Source organism: Tasmannia lanceolata, unplaced genomic scaffold (genome assembly GCF_043159265.1).
Source record: "Tasmannia lanceolata isolate RefF3 unplaced genomic scaffold, GAP_Taslan_0.1 ptg000003l, whole genome shotgun sequence".
NCBI classification, from domain to species: domain Eukaryota; kingdom Viridiplantae; phylum Streptophyta; class Magnoliopsida; order Canellales; family Winteraceae; genus Tasmannia; species Tasmannia lanceolata.
Window position 1 is genome coordinate 29,779,708 of NW_027518680.1, and position 18,326 is coordinate 29,798,033.

General features: G+C 48.3%; 26 non-coding genes across 26 annotated transcripts; all 26 read left to right on the forward strand.

The window, feature by feature from the left end:
• The first annotated feature begins 27 nt into the window (after positions 1–27).
• On the forward strand, positions 28–146 carry LOC143870930 (5S ribosomal RNA). Its single transcript, XR_013245709.1, has one exon. It is a non-coding gene; the product is annotated as a 5S ribosomal RNA (ribosomal RNA).
• Positions 147–742: 596 nt separating this feature from the next.
• On the forward strand, positions 743–861 carry LOC143870931 (5S ribosomal RNA). Its single transcript, XR_013245710.1, has one exon. It is a non-coding gene; the product is annotated as a 5S ribosomal RNA (ribosomal RNA).
• A 597-nt stretch (positions 862–1,458) lies between these two features.
• LOC143870932 (5S ribosomal RNA) lies at positions 1,459–1,577 on the forward strand. Its single transcript, XR_013245711.1, has one exon. It is a non-coding gene; the product is annotated as a 5S ribosomal RNA (ribosomal RNA).
• A 597-nt stretch (positions 1,578–2,174) lies between these two features.
• Positions 2,175–2,293, forward strand: LOC143870934 (5S ribosomal RNA). Its single transcript, XR_013245713.1, has one exon. It is a non-coding gene; the product is annotated as a 5S ribosomal RNA (ribosomal RNA).
• Positions 2,294–2,889: 596 nt separating this feature from the next.
• Positions 2,890–3,008, forward strand: LOC143870935 (5S ribosomal RNA). Its single transcript, XR_013245714.1, has one exon. It is a non-coding gene; the product is annotated as a 5S ribosomal RNA (ribosomal RNA).
• A 597-nt stretch (positions 3,009–3,605) lies between these two features.
• LOC143870936 (5S ribosomal RNA) lies at positions 3,606–3,724 on the forward strand. The gene has a single exon (XR_013245715.1). It is a non-coding gene; the product is annotated as a 5S ribosomal RNA (ribosomal RNA).
• A 597-nt stretch (positions 3,725–4,321) lies between these two features.
• Positions 4,322–4,440, forward strand: LOC143870937 (5S ribosomal RNA). Its single transcript, XR_013245716.1, has one exon. It is a non-coding gene; the product is annotated as a 5S ribosomal RNA (ribosomal RNA).
• A 596-nt stretch (positions 4,441–5,036) lies between these two features.
• LOC143870939 (5S ribosomal RNA) lies at positions 5,037–5,155 on the forward strand. The gene has a single exon (XR_013245717.1). It is a non-coding gene; the product is annotated as a 5S ribosomal RNA (ribosomal RNA).
• Positions 5,156–5,752: 597 nt separating this feature from the next.
• LOC143870941 (5S ribosomal RNA) lies at positions 5,753–5,871 on the forward strand. The gene has a single exon (XR_013245719.1). It is a non-coding gene; the product is annotated as a 5S ribosomal RNA (ribosomal RNA).
• Positions 5,872–6,467: 596 nt separating this feature from the next.
• Positions 6,468–6,586, forward strand: LOC143870942 (5S ribosomal RNA). The gene has a single exon (XR_013245720.1). It is a non-coding gene; the product is annotated as a 5S ribosomal RNA (ribosomal RNA).
• A 597-nt stretch (positions 6,587–7,183) lies between these two features.
• LOC143870943 (5S ribosomal RNA) lies at positions 7,184–7,302 on the forward strand. Its single transcript, XR_013245721.1, has one exon. It is a non-coding gene; the product is annotated as a 5S ribosomal RNA (ribosomal RNA).
• Positions 7,303–7,899: 597 nt separating this feature from the next.
• LOC143870944 (5S ribosomal RNA) lies at positions 7,900–8,018 on the forward strand. Its single transcript, XR_013245722.1, has one exon. It is a non-coding gene; the product is annotated as a 5S ribosomal RNA (ribosomal RNA).
• A 596-nt stretch (positions 8,019–8,614) lies between these two features.
• Positions 8,615–8,733, forward strand: LOC143870945 (5S ribosomal RNA). Its single transcript, XR_013245723.1, has one exon. It is a non-coding gene; the product is annotated as a 5S ribosomal RNA (ribosomal RNA).
• A 597-nt stretch (positions 8,734–9,330) lies between these two features.
• On the forward strand, positions 9,331–9,449 carry LOC143873475 (5S ribosomal RNA). The gene has a single exon (XR_013248183.1). It is a non-coding gene; the product is annotated as a 5S ribosomal RNA (ribosomal RNA).
• A 597-nt stretch (positions 9,450–10,046) lies between these two features.
• On the forward strand, positions 10,047–10,165 carry LOC143870947 (5S ribosomal RNA). Its single transcript, XR_013245725.1, has one exon. It is a non-coding gene; the product is annotated as a 5S ribosomal RNA (ribosomal RNA).
• A 597-nt stretch (positions 10,166–10,762) lies between these two features.
• On the forward strand, positions 10,763–10,881 carry LOC143870948 (5S ribosomal RNA). The gene has a single exon (XR_013245726.1). It is a non-coding gene; the product is annotated as a 5S ribosomal RNA (ribosomal RNA).
• A 596-nt stretch (positions 10,882–11,477) lies between these two features.
• Positions 11,478–11,596, forward strand: LOC143870949 (5S ribosomal RNA). Its single transcript, XR_013245727.1, has one exon. It is a non-coding gene; the product is annotated as a 5S ribosomal RNA (ribosomal RNA).
• A 597-nt stretch (positions 11,597–12,193) lies between these two features.
• Positions 12,194–12,312, forward strand: LOC143873167 (5S ribosomal RNA). The gene has a single exon (XR_013247889.1). It is a non-coding gene; the product is annotated as a 5S ribosomal RNA (ribosomal RNA).
• Positions 12,313–12,909: 597 nt separating this feature from the next.
• On the forward strand, positions 12,910–13,028 carry LOC143870950 (5S ribosomal RNA). The gene has a single exon (XR_013245728.1). It is a non-coding gene; the product is annotated as a 5S ribosomal RNA (ribosomal RNA).
• A 597-nt stretch (positions 13,029–13,625) lies between these two features.
• On the forward strand, positions 13,626–13,744 carry LOC143870951 (5S ribosomal RNA). The gene has a single exon (XR_013245729.1). It is a non-coding gene; the product is annotated as a 5S ribosomal RNA (ribosomal RNA).
• Positions 13,745–14,340: 596 nt separating this feature from the next.
• Positions 14,341–14,459, forward strand: LOC143870952 (5S ribosomal RNA). Its single transcript, XR_013245730.1, has one exon. It is a non-coding gene; the product is annotated as a 5S ribosomal RNA (ribosomal RNA).
• A 597-nt stretch (positions 14,460–15,056) lies between these two features.
• Positions 15,057–15,175, forward strand: LOC143870953 (5S ribosomal RNA). The gene has a single exon (XR_013245731.1). It is a non-coding gene; the product is annotated as a 5S ribosomal RNA (ribosomal RNA).
• Positions 15,176–15,772: 597 nt separating this feature from the next.
• LOC143873476 (5S ribosomal RNA) lies at positions 15,773–15,891 on the forward strand. Its single transcript, XR_013248184.1, has one exon. It is a non-coding gene; the product is annotated as a 5S ribosomal RNA (ribosomal RNA).
• A 597-nt stretch (positions 15,892–16,488) lies between these two features.
• On the forward strand, positions 16,489–16,607 carry LOC143870955 (5S ribosomal RNA). The gene has a single exon (XR_013245732.1). It is a non-coding gene; the product is annotated as a 5S ribosomal RNA (ribosomal RNA).
• A 597-nt stretch (positions 16,608–17,204) lies between these two features.
• On the forward strand, positions 17,205–17,323 carry LOC143870956 (5S ribosomal RNA). The gene has a single exon (XR_013245733.1). It is a non-coding gene; the product is annotated as a 5S ribosomal RNA (ribosomal RNA).
• A 597-nt stretch (positions 17,324–17,920) lies between these two features.
• On the forward strand, positions 17,921–18,039 carry LOC143873477 (5S ribosomal RNA). Its single transcript, XR_013248185.1, has one exon. It is a non-coding gene; the product is annotated as a 5S ribosomal RNA (ribosomal RNA).
• The last annotated feature ends 287 nt before the right edge of the window (positions 18,040–18,326 follow it).

An 18,326-nucleotide genomic window follows, 5' to 3' on the forward strand; every position in this document is an offset into this window, starting at 1 on the left:
ATTACTTTGACAATGGAGAGGCATGCTGGGTGCGATCATACCAGCACAAATGCACTGGATCCCATCAGAACTCCGAAGTTAAGCGTGCTTGGGCGAGAGTAGTACTAGGATGGGTGACCTCCTGGGAAGTCCTCGTGTTGCACCCCTGTCACTTTTTCGGCTATCTACCACTTTTTTCGAACAATCTTTCGGTTCTGGAACATCGATGCGAACTGAAACGCACGTTTAGTGCGTCGCCTCTTACGTTTCGGTTCGGATCTTTTTATTTTCTTCCGGATGGTGAATTCAAAGACGTCCGGTCTTTATTATGGCGGGGTGATAGTGTCGTTTGATTCGATAAACGGAATTCGTTCTGACATTTCATTTGCAGTCAAATTATAGCGGGGGTTTGTTTAGATTCAGTGACGTACAGGCTATAGCGGATGAGTGTACTAGTGGATGCGAGTCATGAATCCGGTCGGAAGGTGTTTACTGGCCGTGAGCTACCCTTGGTGCACAAATATCGTTCCGACGATAACTTTTGATCCGCCCGTCAGATCGTCGCGATTCTTATATTGATTCGGGGGTACTCGGGAAGATCCATCGCGCGATGACAGCCCTGGCAGTCATCCGGCTTCCCGACATGCTCGGATCGTCCATCCGGTGTCATCTAGCAGGATTTTTTCGCACTTTCATTTAAACGGACTTCGTACAACAATGCGAGTGGAAACTCTTTATTACTTTGACAATGGAGAGGCATGCTGGGTGCGATCATACCAGCACAAATGCACTGGATCCCATCAGAACTCCGAAGTTAAGCGTGCTTGGGCGAGAGTAGTACTAGGATGGGTGACCTCCTGGGAAGTCCTCGTGTTGCACCCCTGTCACTTTTTTCGGCTATCTACCACTTTTTTCGAACAATCTTTCGGTTCTGGAACATCGATGCGAACTGAAACGCACGTTTAGTGCGTCGCCTCCTACGTTTCGGTTCGGATCTTTTTATTTTCTTCCGGATGGTGAATTCAAAGACGTCCGGTCTTTATTATGGCGGGGTGATAGTGTCGTTTGATTCGATAAACGGAATTCGTTCTGACATTTCATTTGCAGTCAAATTATAGCGGGGGTTTGTTTAGATTCAGTGACGTACAGGCTATAGCGGATGAGTGTACTAGTGGATGCGAGTCATGAATCCGGTCGGAAGGTGTTTACTGGCCGTGAGCTACCCTTGGTGCACAAATATCGTTCCGACGATAACTTTTGATCCGCCCGTCAGATCGTCGCGATTCTTATATTGATTCGGGGGTACTCGGGAAGATCCATCGCGCGATGACAGCCCTGGCGGTCATCCGGCTTCCCGACATGCTCGGATCGTCCATCCGGTGTCATCTAGCAGGATTTTTTCGCACTTTCATTTAAACGGACTTCGTACGACAATGCGAGTGGAAACTCTTTATTACTTTGACAATGGAGAGGCATGCTGGGTGCGATCATACCAGCACAAATGCACTGGATCCCATCAGAACTCCGAAGTTAAGCGTGCTTGGGCGAGAGTAGTACTAGGATGGGTGACCTCCTGGGAAGTCCTCGTGTTGCACCCCTGTCACTTTTTTCGGCTATCTACCACTTTTTTCGAACAATCTTTCGGTTCTGGAACATCGATGCGAACTGAAACGTACGTTTAGTGCGTCGCCTCCTACGTTTCGGTTCGGATCTTTTTATTTTCTTCCGGATGGTGAATTCAAACACGTCCGGTCTTTATTATGGCGGGGTGATAGTGTCGTTTGATTCGATAAACGGAATTCGTTCTGACATTTCATTTGCAGTCAAATTATAGCGGGGGTTTGTTTAGATTCAGTGACGTACAGGCTATAGCGGATGAGTGTACTAGTGGATGCGAGTCATGAATCCGGTCGGAAGGTGTTTACTGGCCGTGAGCTACCCTTGGTGCACAAATATCGTTCCGACGATAACTTTTGATCCGCCCGTCAGATCGTGGCGATTCTTATATTGATTCGGGGGTACTCGGGAAGATCCATCGCGCGATGACAGCCCTGGCGGTCATCCGGCTTCCCGACATGCTCGGATCGTCCATCCGGTGTCATCTAGCAGGATTTTTTCGCACTTTCATTTAAACGGACTTCGTACGACAATGCGAGTGGAAACTCTTTATTACTTTGACAATGGAGAGGCATGCTGGGTGCGATCATACCAGCACAAATGCACTGGATCCCATCAGAACTCCGAAGTTAAGCGTGCTTGGGCGAGAGTAGTACTAGGATGGGTGACCTCCTGGGAAGTCCTCGTGTTGCACCCCTGTCACTTTTTCGGCTATCTACCACTTTTTTCGAACAATCTTTCGGTTCTGGAACATCGATGCGAACTGAAACGCACGTTTAGTGCGTCGCCTCTTACGTTTCGGTTCGGATCTTTTTATTTTCTTCCGGATGGTGAATTCAAAGACGTCCGGTCTTTATTATGGCGGGGTGATAGTGTCGTTTGATTCGATAAACGGAATTCGTTCTGACATTTCATTTGCAGTCAAATTATAGCGGGGGTTTGTTTAGATTCAGTGACGTACAGGCTATAGCGGATGAGTGTACTAGTGGATGCGAGTCATGAATCCGGTCGGAAGGTGTTTACTGGCCGTGAGCTACCCTTGGTGCACAAATATCGTTCCGACGATAACTTTTGATCCGCCCGTCAGATCGTCGCGATTCTTATATTGATTCGGGGGTACTCGGGAAGATCCATCGCGCGATGACAGCCCTGGCAGTCATCCGGCTTCCCGACATGCTCGGATCGTCCATCCGGTGTCATCTAGCAGGATTTTTTCGCACTTTCATTTAAACGGACTTCGTACAACAATGCGAGTGGAAACTCTTTATTACTTTGACAATGGAGAGGCATGCTGGGTGCGATCATACCAGCACAAATGCACTGGATCCCATCAGAACTCCGAAGTTAAGCGTGCTTGGGCGAGAGTAGTACTAGGATGGGTGACCTCCTGGGAAGTCCTCGTGTTGCACCCCTGTCACTTTTTTCGGCTATCTACCACTTTTTTCGAACAATCTTTCGGTTCTGGAACATCGATGCGAACTGAAACGCACGTTTAGTGCGTCGCCTCCTACGTTTCGGTTCGGATCTTTTTATTTTCTTCCGGATGGTGAATTCAAAGACGTCCGGTCTTTATTATGGCGGGGTGATAGTGTCGTTTGATTCGATAAACGGAATTCGTTCTGACATTTCATTTGCAGTCAAATTATAGCGGGGGTTTGTTTAGATTCAGTGACGTACAGGCTATAGCGGATGAGTGTACTAGTGGATGCGAGTCATGAATCCGGTCGGAAGGTGTTTACTGGCCGTGAGCTACCCTTGGTGCACAAATATCGTTCCGACGATAACTTTTGATCCGCCCGTCAGATCGTCGCGATTCTTATATTGATTCGGGGGTACTCGGGAAGATCCATCGCGCGATGACAGCCCTGGCGGTCATCCGGCTTCCCGACATGCTCGGATCGTCCATCCGGTGTCATCTAGCAGGATTTTTTCGCACTTTCATTTAAACGGACTTCGTACGACAATGCGAGTGGAAACTCTTTATTACTTTGACAATGGAGAGGCATGCTGGGTGCGATCATACCAGCACAAATGCACTGGATCCCATCAGAACTCCGAAGTTAAGCGTGCTTGGGCGAGAGTAGTACTAGGATGGGTGACCTCCTGGGAAGTCCTCGTGTTGCACCCCTGTCACTTTTTTCGGCTATCTACCACTTTTTTCGAACAATCTTTCGGTTCTGGAACATCGATGCGAACTGAAACGTACGTTTAGTGCGTCGCCTCCTACGTTTCGGTTCGGATCTTTTTATTTTCTTCCGGATGGTGAATTCAAACACGTCCGGTCTTTATTATGGCGGGGTGATAGTGTCGTTTGATTCGATAAACGGAATTCGTTCTGACATTTCATTTGCAGTCAAATTATAGCGGGGGTTTGTTTAGATTCAGTGACGTACAGGCTATAGCGGATGAGTGTACTAGTGGATGCGAGTCATGAATCCGGTCGGAAGGTGTTTACTGGCCGTGAGCTACCCTTGGTGCACAAATATCGTTCCGACGATAACTTTTGATCCGCCCGTCAGATCGTGGCGATTCTTATATTGATTCGGGGGTACTCGGGAAGATCCATCGCGCGATGACAGCCCTGGCGGTCATCCGGCTTCCCGACATGCTCGGATCGTCCATCCGGTGTCATCTAGCAGGATTTTTTCGCACTTTCATTTAAACGGACTTCGTACGACAATGCGAGTGGAAACTCTTTATTACTTTGACAATGGAGAGGCATGCTGGGTGCGATCATACCAGCACAAATGCACTGGATCCCATCAGAACTCCGAAGTTAAGCGTGCTTGGGCGAGAGTAGTACTAGGATGGGTGACCTCCTGGGAAGTCCTCGTGTTGCACCCCTGTCACTTTTTCGGCTATCTACCACTTTTTTCGAACAATCTTTCGGTTCTGGAACATCGATGCGAACTGAAACGCACGTTTAGTGCGTCGCCTCTTACGTTTCGGTTCGGATCTTTTTATTTTCTTCCGGATGGTGAATTCAAAGACGTCCGGTCTTTATTATGGCGGGGTGATAGTGTCGTTTGATTCGATAAACGGAATTCGTTCTGACATTTCATTTGCAGTCAAATTATAGCGGGGGTTTGTTTAGATTCAGTGACGTACAGGCTATAGCGGATGAGTGTACTAGTGGATGCGAGTCATGAATCCGGTCGGAAGGTGTTTACTGGCCGTGAGCTACCCTTGGTGCACAAATATCGTTCCGACGATAACTTTTGATCCGCCCGTCAGATCGTCGCGATTCTTATATTGATTCGGGGGTACTCGGGAAGATCCATCGCGCGATGACAGCCCTGGCGGTCATCCGGCTTCCCGACATGCTCGGATCGTCCATCCGGTGTCATCTAGCAGGATTTTTTCGCACTTTCATTTAAACGGACTTCGTACAACAATGCGAGTGGAAACTCTTTATTACTTTGACAATGGAGAGGCATGCTGGGTGCGATCATACCAGCACAAATGCACTGGATCCCATCAGAACTCCGAAGTTAAGCGTGCTTGGGCGAGAGTAGTACTAGGATGGGTGACCTCCTGGGAAGTCCTCGTGTTGCACCCCTGTCACTTTTTTCGGCTATCTACCACTTTTTTCGAACAATCTTTCGGTTCTGGAACATCGATGCGAACTGAAACGCACGTTTAGTGCGTCGCCTCCTACGTTTCGGTTCGGATCTTTTTATTTTCTTCCGGATGGTGAATTCAAAGACGTCCGGTCTTTATTATGGCGGGGTGATAGTGTCGTTTGATTCGATAAACGGAATTCGTTCTGACATTTCATTTGCAGTCAAATTATAGCGGGGGTTTGTTTAGATTCAGTGACGTACAGGCTATAGCGGATGAGTGTACTAGTGGATGCGAGTCATGAATCCGGTCGGAAGGTGTTTACTGGCCGTGAGCTACCCTTGGTGCACAAATATCGTTCCGACGATAACTTTTGATCCGCCCGTCAGATCGTGGCGATTCTTATATTGATTCGGGGGTACTCGGGAAGATCCATCGCGCGATGACAGCCCTGGCGGTCATCCGGCTTCCCGACATGCTCGGATCGTCCATCCGGTGTCATCTAGCAGGATTTTTTCGCACTTTCATTTAAACGGACTTCGTACGACAATGCGAGTGGAAACTCTTTATTACTTTGACAATGGAGAGGCATGCTGGGTGCGATCATACCAGCACAAATGCACTGGATCCCATCAGAACTCCGAAGTTAAGCGTGCTTGGGCGAGAGTAGTACTAGGATGGGTGACCTCCTGGGAAGTCCTCGTGTTGCACCCCTGTCACTTTTTCGGCTATCTACCACTTTTTTCGAACAATCTTTCGGTTCTGGAACATCGATGCGAACTGAAACGCACGTTTAGTGCGTCGCCTCTTACGTTTCGGTTCGGATCTTTTTATTTTCTTCCGGATGGTGAATTCAAAGACGTCCGGTCTTTATTATGGCGGGGTGATAGTGTCGTTTGATTCGATAAACGGAATTCGTTCTGACATTTCATTTGCAGTCAAATTATAGCGGGGGTTTGTTTAGATTCAGTGACGTACAGGCTATAGCGGATGAGTGTACTAGTGGATGCGAGTCATGAATCCGGTCGGAAGGTGTTTACTGGCCGTGAGCTACCCTTGGTGCACAAATATCGTTCCGACGATAACTTTTGATCCGCCCGTCAGATCGTCGCGATTCTTATATTGATTCGGGGGTACTCGGGAAGATCCATCGCGCGATGACAGCCCTGGCGGTCATCCGGCTTCCCGACATGCTCGGATCGTCCATCCGGTGTCATCTAGCAGGATTTTTTCGCACTTTCATTTAAACGGACTTCGTACAACAATGCGAGTGGAAACTCTTTATTACTTTGACAATGGAGAGGCATGCTGGGTGCGATCATACCAGCACAAATGCACTGGATCCCATCAGAACTCCGAAGTTAAGCGTGCTTGGGCGAGAGTAGTACTAGGATGGGTGACCTCCTGGGAAGTCCTCGTGTTGCACCCCTGTCACTTTTTTCGGCTATCTACCACTTTTTTCGAACAATCTTTCGGTTCTGGAACATCGATGCGAACTGAAACGCACGTTTAGTGCGTCGCCTCCTACGTTTCGGTTCGGATCTTTTTATTTTCTTCCGGATGGTGAATTCAAAGACGTCCGGTCTTTATTATGGCGGGGTGATAGTGTCGTTTGATTCGATAAACGGAATTCGTTCTGACATTTCATTTGCAGTCAAATTATAGCGGGGGTTTGTTTAGATTCAGTGACGTACAGGCTATAGCGGATGAGTGTACTAGTGGATGCGAGTCATGAATCCGGTCGGAAGGTGTTTACTGGCCGTGAGCTACCCTTGGTGCACAAATATCGTTCCGACGATAACTTTTGATCCGCCCGTCAGATCGTCGCGATTCTTATATTGATTCGGGGGTACTCGGGAAGATCCATCGCGCGATGACAGCCCTGGCGGTCATCCGGCTTCCCGACATGCTCGGATCGTCCATCCGGTGTCATCTAGCAGGATTTTTTCGCACTTTCATTTAAACGGACTTCGTACGACAATGCGAGTGGAAACTCTTTATTACTTTGACAATGGAGAGGCATGCTGGGTGCGATCATACCAGCACAAATGCACTGGATCCCATCAGAACTCCGAAGTTAAGCGTGCTTGGGCGAGAGTAGTACTAGGATGGGTGACCTCCTGGGAAGTCCTCGTGTTGCACCCCTGTCACTTTTTTCGGCTATCTACCACTTTTTTCGAACAATCTTTCGGTTCTGGAACATCGATGCGAACTGAAACGTACGTTTAGTGCGTCGCCTCCTACGTTTCGGTTCGGATCTTTTTATTTTCTTCCGGATGGTGAATTCAAACACGTCCGGTCTTTATTATGGCGGGGTGATAGTGTCGTTTGATTCGATAAACGGAATTCGTTCTGACATTTCATTTGCGGTCAAATTATAGCGGGGGTTTGTTTAGATTCAGTGACGTACAGGCTATAGCGGATGAGTGTACTAGTGGATGCGAGTCATGAATCCGGTCGGAAGGTGTTTACTGGCCGTGAGCTACCCTTGGTGCACAAATATCGTTCCGACGATAACTTTTGATCCGCCCGTCAGATCGTCGCGATTCTTATATTGATTCGGGGGTACTCGGGAAGATCCATCGCGCGATGACAGCCCTGGCGGTCATCCGGCTTCCCGACATGCTCGGATCGTCCATCCGGTGTCATCTAGCAGGATTTTTTCGCACTTTCATTTAAACGGACTTCGTACGACAATGCGAGTGGAAACTCTTTATTACTTTGACAATGGAGAGGCATGCTGGGTGCGATCATACCAGCACAAATGCACTGGATCCCATCAGAACTCCGAAGTTAAGCGTGCTTGGGCGAGAGTAGTACTAGGATGGGTGACCTCCTGGGAAGTCCTCGTGTTGCACCCCTGTCACTTTTTCGGCTATCTACCACTTTTTTCGAACAATCTTTCGGTTCTGGAACATCGATGCGAACTGAAACGCACGTTTAGTGCGTCGCCTCTTACGTTTCGGTTCGGATCTTTTTATTTTCTTCCGGATGGTGAATTCAAAGACGTCCGGTCTTTATTATGGCGGGGTGATAGTGTCGTTTGATTCGATAAACGGAATTCGTTCTGACATTTCATTTGCAGTCAAATTATAGCGGGGGTTTGTTTAGATTCAGTGACGTACAGGCTATAGCGGATGAGTGTACTAGTGGATGCGAGTCATGAATCCGGTCGGAAGGTGTTTACTGGCCGTGAGCTACCCTTGGTGCACAAATATCGTTCCGACGATAACTTTTGATCCGCCCGTCAGATCGTCGCGATTCTTATATTGATTCGGGGGTACTCGGGAAGATCCATCGCGCGATGACAGCCCTGGCGGTCATCCGGCTTCCCGACATGCTCGGATCGTCCATCCGGTGTCATCTAGCAGGATTTTTTCGCACTTTCATTTAAACGGACTTCGTACAACAATGCGAGTGGAAACTCTTTATTACTTTGACAATGGAGAGGCATGCTGGGTGCGATCATACCAGCACAAATGCACTGGATCCCATCAGAACTCCGAAGTTAAGCGTGCTTGGGCGAGAGTAGTACTAGGATGGGTGACCTCCTGGGAAGTCCTCGTGTTGCACCCCTGTCACTTTTTTCGGCTATCTACCACTTTTTTCGAACAATCTTTCGGTTCTGGAACATCGATGCGAACTGAAACGCACGTTTAGTGCGTCGCCTCCTACGTTTCGGTTCGGATCTTTTTATTTTCTTCCGGATGGTGAATTCAAACACGTCCGGTCTTTATTATGGCGGGGTGATAGTGTCGTTTGATTCGATAAACGGAATTCGTTCTGACATTTCATTTGCAGTCAAATTATAGCGGGGGTTTGTTTAGATTCAGTGACGTACAGGCTATAGCGGATGAGTGTACTAGTGGATGCGAGTCATGAATCCGGTCGGAAGGTGTTTACTGGCCGTGAGCTACCCTTGGTGCACAAATATCGTTCCGACGATAACTTTTGATCCGCCCGTCAGATCGTCGCGATTCTTATATTGATTCGGGGGTACTCGGGAAGATCCATCGCGCGATGACAGCCCTGGCAGTCATCCGGCTTCCCGACATGCTCGGATCGTCCATCCGGTGTCATCTAGCAGGATTTTTTCGCACTTTCATTTAAACGGACTTCGTACGACAATGCGAGTGGAAACTCTTTATTACTTTGACAATGGAGAGGCATGCTGGGTGCGATCATACCAGCACAAATGCACTGGATCCCATCAGAACTCCGAAGTTAAGCGTGCTTGGGCGAGAGTAGTACTAGGAAGGGTGACCTCCTGGGAAGTCCTCGTGTTGCACCCCTGTCACTTTTTTCGGCTATCTACCACTTTTTTCGAACAATCTTTCGGTTCTGGAACATCGATGCGAACTGAAACGTACGTTTAGTGCGTCGCCTCCTACGTTTCGGTTCGGATCTTTTTATTTTCTTCCGGATGGTGAATTCAAACACGTCCGGTCTTTATTATGGCGGGGTGATAGTGTCGTTTGATTCGATAAACGGAATTCGTTCTGACATTTCATTTGCGGTCAAATTATAGCGGGGGTTTGTTTAGATTCAGTGACGTACAGGCTATAGCGGATGAGTGTACTAGTGGATGCGAGTCATGAATCCGGTCGGAAGGTGTTTACTGGCCGTGAGCTACCCTTGGTGCACAAATATCGTTCCGACGATAACTTTTGATCCGCCCGTCAGATCGTGGCGATTCTTATATTGATTCGGGGGTACTCGGGAAGATTCATCGCGCGATGACAGCCCTGGCGGTCATCCGGCTTCCCGACATGCTCGGATCGTCCATCCGGTGTCATCTAGCAGGATTTTTTCGCACTTTCATTTAAACGGACTTCGTACGACAATGCGAGTGGAAACTCTTTATTACTTTGACAATGGAGAGGCATGCTGGGTGCGATCATACCAGCACAAATGCACTGGATCCCATCAGAACTCCGAAGTTAAGCGTGCTTGGGCGAGAGTAGTACTAGGATGGGTGACCTCCTGGGAAGTCCTCGTGTTGCACCCCTGTCACTTTTTTCGGCTATCTACCACTTTTTTCGAACAATCTTTCGGTTCTGGAACATCGATGCGAACTGAAACGCACGTTTAGTGCGTCGCCTCCTACGTTTCGGTTCGGATCTTTTTATTTTCTTCCGGATGGTGAATTCAAAGACGTCCGGTCTTTATTATGGCGGGGTGATAGTGTCGTTTGATTCGATAAACGGAATTCGTTCTGACATTTCATTTGCAGTCAAATTATAGCGGGGGTTTGTTTAGATTCAGTGACGTACAGGCTATAGCGGATGAGTGTACTAGTGGATGCGAGTCATGAATCCGGTCGGAAGGTGTTTACTGGCCGTGAGCTACCCTTGGTGCACAAATATCGTTCCGACGATAACTTTTGATCCGCCCGTCAGATCGTCGCGATTCTTATATTGATTCGGGGGTACTCGGGAAGGTCCATCGCGCGATGACAGCCCTGGCGGTCATCCGGCTTCCCGACATGCTCGGATCGTCCATCCGGTGTCATCTAGCAGGATTTTTTCGCACTTTCATTTAAACGGACTTCGTACGACAATGCGAGTGGAAACTCTTTATTACTTTGACAATGGAGAGGCATGCTGGGTGCGATCATACCAGCACAAATGCACTGGATCCCATCAGAACTCCGAAGTTAAGCGTGCTTGGGCGAGAGTAGTACTAGGATGGGTGACCTCCTGGGAAGTCCTCGTGTTGCACCCCTGTCACTTTTTCGGCTATCTACCACTTTTTTCGAACAATCTTTCGGTTCTGGAACATCGATGCGAACTGAAACGCACGTTTAGTGCGTCGCCTCTTACGTTTCGGTTCGGATCTTTTTATTTTCTTCCGGATGGTGAATTCAAAGACGTCCGGTCTTTATTATGGCGGGGTGATAGTGTCGTTTGATTCGATAAACGGAATTCGTTCTGACATTTCATTTGCAGTCAAATTATAGCGGGGGTTTGTTTAGATTCAGTGACGTACAGGCTATAGCGGATGAGTGTACTAGTGGATGCGAGTCATGAATCCGGTCGGAAGGTGTTTACTGGCCGTGAGCTACCCTTGGTGCACAAATATCGTTCCGACGATAACTTTTGATCCGCCCGTCAGATCGTCGCGATTCTTATATTGATTCGGGGGTACTCGGGAAGATCCATCGCGCGATGACAGCCCTGGCGGTCATCCGGCTTCCCGACATGCTCGGATCGTCCATCCGGTGTCATCTAGCAGGATTTTTTCGCACTTTCATTTAAACGGACTTCGTACAACAATGCGAGTAGAAACTCTTTATTACTTTGACAATGGAGAGGCATGCTGGGTGCGATCATACCAGCACAAATGCACTGGATCCCATCAGAACTCCGAAGTTAAGCGTGCTTGGGCGAGAGTAGTACTAGGATGGGTGACCTCCTGGGAAGTCCTCGTGTTGCACCCCTGTCACTTTTTTCGGCTATCTACCACTTTTTTCGAACAATCTTTCGGTTCTGGAACATCGATGCGAACTGAAACGCACGTTTAGTGCGTCGCCTCCTACGTTTCGGTTCGGATCTTTTTATTTTCTTCCGGATGGTGAATTCAAAGACGTCCGGTCTTTATTATGGCGGGGTGATAGTGTCGTTTGATTCGATAAACGGAATTCGTTCTGACATTTCATTTGCAGTCAAATTATAGCGGGGGTTTGTTTAGATTCAGTGACGTACAGGCTATAGCGGATGAGTGTACTAGTGGATGCGAGTCATGAATCCGGTCGGAAGGTGTTTACTGGCCGTGAGCTACCCTTGGTGCACAAATATCGTTCCGACGATAACTTTTGATCCGCCCGTCAGATCGTCGCGATTCTTATATTGATTCGGGGGTACTCGGGAAGATCCATCGCGCGATGACAGCCCTGGCGGTCATCCGGCTTCCCGACATGCTCGGATCGTCCATCCGGTGTCATCTAGCAGGATTTTTTCGCACTTTCATTTAAACGGACTTCGTACAACAATGCGAGTGGAAACTCTTTATTACTTTGACAATGGAGAGGCATGCTGGGTGCGATTATACCAGCACAAATGCACTGGATCCCATCAGAACTCCGAAGTTAAGCGTGCTTGGGCGAGAGTAGTACTAGGATGGGTGACCTCCTGGGAAGTCCTCGTGTTGCACCCCTGTCACTTTTTTCGGCTATCTACCACTTTTTTCGAACAATCTTTCGGTTCTGGAACATCGATGCGAACTGAAACGCACGTTTAGTGCGTCGCCTCCTACGTTTCGGTTCGGATCTTTTTATTTTCTTCCGGATGGTGAATTCAAACACGTCCGGTCTTTATTATGGCGGGGTGATAGTGTCGTTTGATTCGATAAACGGAATTCGTTCTGACATTTCATTTGCAGTCAAATTATAGCGGGGGTTTGTTTAGATTCAGTGACGTACAGGCTATAGCGGATGAGTGTACTAGTGGATGCGAGTCATGAATCCGGTCGGAAGGTGTTTACTGGCCGTGAGCTACCCTTGGTGCACAAATATCGTTCCGACGATAACTTTTGATCCGCCCGTCAGATCGTCGCGATTCTTATATTGATTCGGGGGTACTCGGGAAGATTCATCGCGCGATGACAGCCCTGGCGGTCATCCGGCTTCCCGACATGCTCGGATCGTCCATCCGGTGTCATCTAGCAGGATTTTTTCGCACTTTCATTTAAACGGACTTCGTACGACAATGCGAGTGGAAACTCTTTATTACTTTGACAATGGAGAGGCATGCTGGGTGCGATCATACCAGCACAAATGCACTGGATCCCATCAGAACTCCGAAGTTAAGCGTGCTTGGGCGAGAGTAGTACTAGGATGGGTGACCTCCTGGGAAGTCCTCGTGTTGCACCCCTGTCACTTTTTTCGGCTATCTACCACTTTTTTCGAACAATCTTTCGGTTCTGGAACATCGATGCGAACTGAAACGCACGTTTAGTGCGTCGCCTCCTACGTTTCGGTTCGGATCTTTTTATTTTCTTCCGGATGGTGAATTCAAAGACGTCCGGTCTTTATTATGGCGGGGTGATAGTGTCGTTTGATTCGATAAACGGAATTCGTTCTGACATTTCATTTGCAGTCAAATTATAGCGGGGGTTTGTTTAGATTCAGTGACGTACAGGCTATAGCGGATGAGTGTACTAGTGGATGCGAGTCATGAATCCGGTCGGAAGGTGTTTACTGGCCGTGAGCTACCCTTGGTGCACAAATATCGTTCCGACGATAACTTTTGATCCGCCCGTCAGATCGTCGCGATTCTTATATTGATTCGGGGGTACTCGGGAAGGTCCATCGCGCGATGACAGCCCTGGCGGTCATCCGGCTTCCCGACATGCTCGGATCGTCCATCCGGTGTCATCTAGCAGGATTTTTTCGCACTTTCATTTAAACGGACTTCGTACGACAATGCGAGTGGAAACTCTTTATTACTTTGACAATGGAGAGGCATGCTGGGTGCGATCATACCAGCACAAATGCACTGGATCCCATCAGAACTCCGAAGTTAAGCGTGCTTGGGCGAGAGTAGTACTAGGATGGGTGACCTCCTGGGAAGTCCTCGTGTTGCACCCCTGTCACTTTTTCGGCTATCTACCACTTTTTTCGAACAATCTTTCGGTTCTGGAACATCGATGCGAACTGAAACGCACGTTTAGTGCGTCGCCTCTTACGTTTCGGTTCGGATCTTTTTATTTTCTTCCGGATGGTGAATTCAAAGACGTCCGGTCTTTATTATGGCGGGGTGATAGTGTCGTTTGATTCGATAAACGGAATTCGTTCTGACATTTCATTTGCAGTCAAATTATAGCGGGGGTTTGTTTAGATTCAGTGACGTACAGGCTATAGCGGATGAGTGTACTAGTGGATGCGAGTCATGAATCCGGTCGGAAGGTGTTTACTGGCCGTGAGCTACCCTTGGTGCACAAATATCGTTCCGACGATAACTTTTGATCCGCCCGTCAGATCGTCGCGATTCTTATATTGATTCGGGGGTACTCGGGAAGATCCATCGCGCGATGACAGCCCTGGCGGTCATCCGGCTTCCCGACATGCTCGGATCGTCCATCCGGTGTCATCTAGCAGGATTTTTTCGCACTTTCATTTAAACGGACTTCGTACAACAATGCGAGTGGAAACTCTTTATTACTTTGACAATGGAGAGGCATGCTGGGTGCGATCATACCAGCACAAATGCACTGGATCCCATCAGAACTCCGAAGTTAAGCGTGCTTGGGCGAGAGTAGTACTAGGATGGGTGACCTCCTGGGAAGTCCTCGTGTTGCACCCCTGTCACTTTTTTCGGCTATCTACCACTTTTTTCGAACAATCTTTCGGTTCTGGAACATCGATGCGAACTGAAACGCACGTTTAGTGCGTCGCCTCCTACGTTTCGGTTCGGATCTTTTTATTTTCTTCCGGATGGTGAATTCAAAGACGTCCGGTCTTTATTATGGCGGGGTGATAGTGTCGTTTGATTCGATAAACGGAATTCGTTCTGACATTTCATTTGCAGTCAAATTATAGCGGGGGTTTGTTTAGATTCAGTGACGTACAGGCTATAGCGGATGAGTGTACTAGTGGATGCGAGTCATGAATCCGGTCGGAAGGTGTTTACTGGCCGTGAGCTACCCTTGGTGCACAAATATCGTTCCGACGATAACTTTTGATCCGCCCGTCAGATCGTCGCGATTCTTATATTGATTCGGGGGTACTCGGGAAGATCCATCGCGCGATGACAGCCCTGGCGGTCATCCGGCTTCCCGACATGCTCGGATCGTCCATCCGGTGTCATCTAGCAGGATTTTTTCGCACTTTCATTTAAACGGACTTCGTACAACAATGCGAGTGGAAACTCTTTATTACTTTGACAATGGAGAGGCATGCTGGGTGCGATCATACCAGCACAAATGCACTGGATCCCATCAGAACTCCGAAGTTAAGCGTGCTTGGGCGAGAGTAGTACTAGGATGGGTGACCTCCTGGGAAGTCCTCGTGTTGCACCCCTGTCACTTTTTTCGGCTATCTACCACTTTTTTCGAACAATCTTTCGGTTCTGGAACATCGATGCGAACTGAAACGCACGTTTAGTGCGTCGCCTCCTACGTTTCGGTTCGGATCTTTTTATTTTCTTCCGGATGGTGAATTCAAACACGTCCGGTCTTTATTATGGCGGGGTGATAGTGTCGTTTGATTCGATAAACGGAATTCGTTCTGACATTTCATTTGCAGTCAAATTATAGCGGGGGTTTGTTTAGATTCAGTGACGTACAGGCTATAGCGGATGAGTGTACTAGTGGATGCGAGTCATGAATCCGGTCGGAAGGTGTTTACTGGCCGTGAGCTACCCTTGGTGCACAAATATCGTTCCGACGATAACTTTTGATCCGCCCGTCAGATCGTCGCGATTCTTATATTGATTCGGGGGTACTCGGGAAGATCCATCGCGCGATGACAGCCCTGGCAGTCATCCGGCTTCCCGACATGCTCGGATCGTCCATCCGGTGTCATCTAGCAGGATTTTTTCGCACTTTCATTTAAACGGACTTCGTACGACAATGCGAGTGGAAACTCTTTATTACTTTGACAATGGAGAGGCATGCTGGGTGCGATCATACCAGCACAAATGCACTGGATCCCATCAGAACTCCGAAGTTAAGCGTGCTTGGGCGAGAGTAGTACTAGGAAGGGTGACCTCCTGGGAAGTCCTCGTGTTGCACCCCTGTCACTTTTTTCGGCTATCTACCACTTTTTTCGAACAATCTTTCGGTTCTGGAACATCGATGCGAACTGAAACGTACGTTTAGTGCGTCGCCTCCTACGTTTCGGTTCGGATCTTTTTATTTTCTTCCGGATGGTGAATTCAAACACGTCCGGTCTTTATTATGGCGGGGTGATAGTGTCGTTTGATTCGATAAACGGAATTCGTTCTGACATTTCATTTGCGGTCAAATTATAGCGGGGGTTTGTTTAGATTCAGTGACGTACAGGCTATAGCGGATGAGTGTACTAGTGGATGCGAGTCATGAATCCGGTCGGAAGGTGTTTACTGGCCGTGAGCTACCCTTGGTGCACAAATATCGTTCCGACGATAACTTTTGATCCGCCCGTCAGATCGTCGCGATTCTTATATTGATTCGGGGGTACTCGGGAAGATCCATCGCGCGATGACAGCCCTGGCGGTCATCCGGCTTCCCGACATGCTCGGATCGTCCATCCGGTGTCATCTAGCAGGATTTTTTCGCACTTTCATTTAAACGGACTTCGTACAACAATGCGAGTGGAAACTCTTTATTACTTTGACAATGGAGAGGCATGCTGGGTGCGATCATACCAGCACAAATGCACTGGATCCCATCAGAACTCCGAAGTTAAGCGTGCTTGGGCGAGAGTAGTACTAGGATGGGTGACCTCCTGGGAAGTCCTCGTGTTGCACCCCTGTCACTTTTTTCGGCTATCTACCACTTTTTTCGAACAATCTTTCGGTTCTGGAACATCGATGCGAACTGAAACGCACGTTTAGTGCGTCGCCTCCTACGTTTCGGTTCGGATCTTTTTATTTTCTTCCGGATGGTGAATTCAAAGACGTCCGGTCTTTATTATGGCGGGGTGATAGTGTCGTTTGATTCGATAAACGGAATTCGTTCTGACATTTCATTTGCAGTCAAATTATAGCGGGGGTTTGTTTAGATTCAGTGACGTACAGGCTATAGCGGATGAGTGTACTAGTGGATGCGAGTCATGAATCCGGTCGGAAGGTGTTTACTGGCCGTGAGCTACCCTTGGTGCACAAATATCGTTCCGACGATAACTTTTGATCCGCCCGTCAGATCGTCGCGATTCTTATATTGATTCGGGGGTACTCGGGAAGATCCATCGCGCGATGACAGCCCTGGCGGTCATCCGGCTTCCCGACATGCTCGGATCGTCCATCCGGTGTCATCTAGCAGGATTTTTTCGCACTTTCATTTAAACGGACTTCGTACAACAATGCGAGTGGAAACTCTTTATTACTTTGACAATGGAGAGGCATGCTGGGTGCGATCATACCAGCACAAATGCACTGGATCCCATCAGAACTCCGAAGTTAAGCGTGCTTGGGCGAGAGTAGTACTAGGATGGGTGACCTCCTGGGAAGTCCTCGTGTTGCACCCCTGTCACTTTTTTCGGCTATCTACCACTTTTTTCGAACAATCTTTCGGTTCTGGAACATCGATGCGAACTGAAACGCACGTTTAGTGCGTCGCCTCCTACGTTTCGGTTCGGATCTTTTTATTTTCTTCCGGATGGTGAATTCAAACACGTCCGGTCTTTATTATGGCGGGGTGATAGTGTCGTTTGATTCGATAAACGGAATTCGTTCTGACATTTCATTTGCAGTCAAATTATAGCGGGGGTTTGTTTAGATTCAGTGACGTACAGGCTATAGCGGATGAGTGTACTAGTGGATGCGAGTCATGAATCCGGTCGGAAGGTGTTTACTGGCCGTGAGCTACCCTTGGTGCACAAATATCGTTCCGACGATAACTTTTGATCCGCCCGTCAGATCGTCGCGATTCTTATATTGATTCGGGGGTACTCGGGAAGATCCATCGCGCGATGACAGCCCTGGCAGTCATCCGGCTTCCCGACATGCTCGGATCGTCCATCCGGTGTCATCTAGCAGGATTTTTTCGCACTTTCATTTAAACGGACTTCGTACGACAATGCGAGTGGAAACTCTTTATTACTTTGACAATGGAGAGGCATGCTGGGTGCGATCATACCAGCACAAATGCACTGGATCCCATCAGAACTCCGAAGTTAAGCGTGCTTGGGCGAGAGTAGTACTAGGAAGGGTGACCTCCTGGGAAGTCCTCGTGTTGCACCCCTGTCACTTTTTTCGGCTATCTACCACTTTTTTCGAACAATCTTTCGGTTCTGGAACATCGATGCGAACTGAAACGTACGTTTAGTGCGTCGCCTCCTACGTTTCGGTTCGGATCTTTTTATTTTCTTCCGGATGGTGAATTCAAACACGTCCGGTCTTTATTATGGCGGGGTGATAGTGTCGTTTGATTCGATAAACGGAATTCGTTCTGACATTTCATTTGCGGTCAAATTATAGCGGGGGTTTGTTTAGATTCAGTGACGTACAGGCTATAGCGGATGAGTGTAC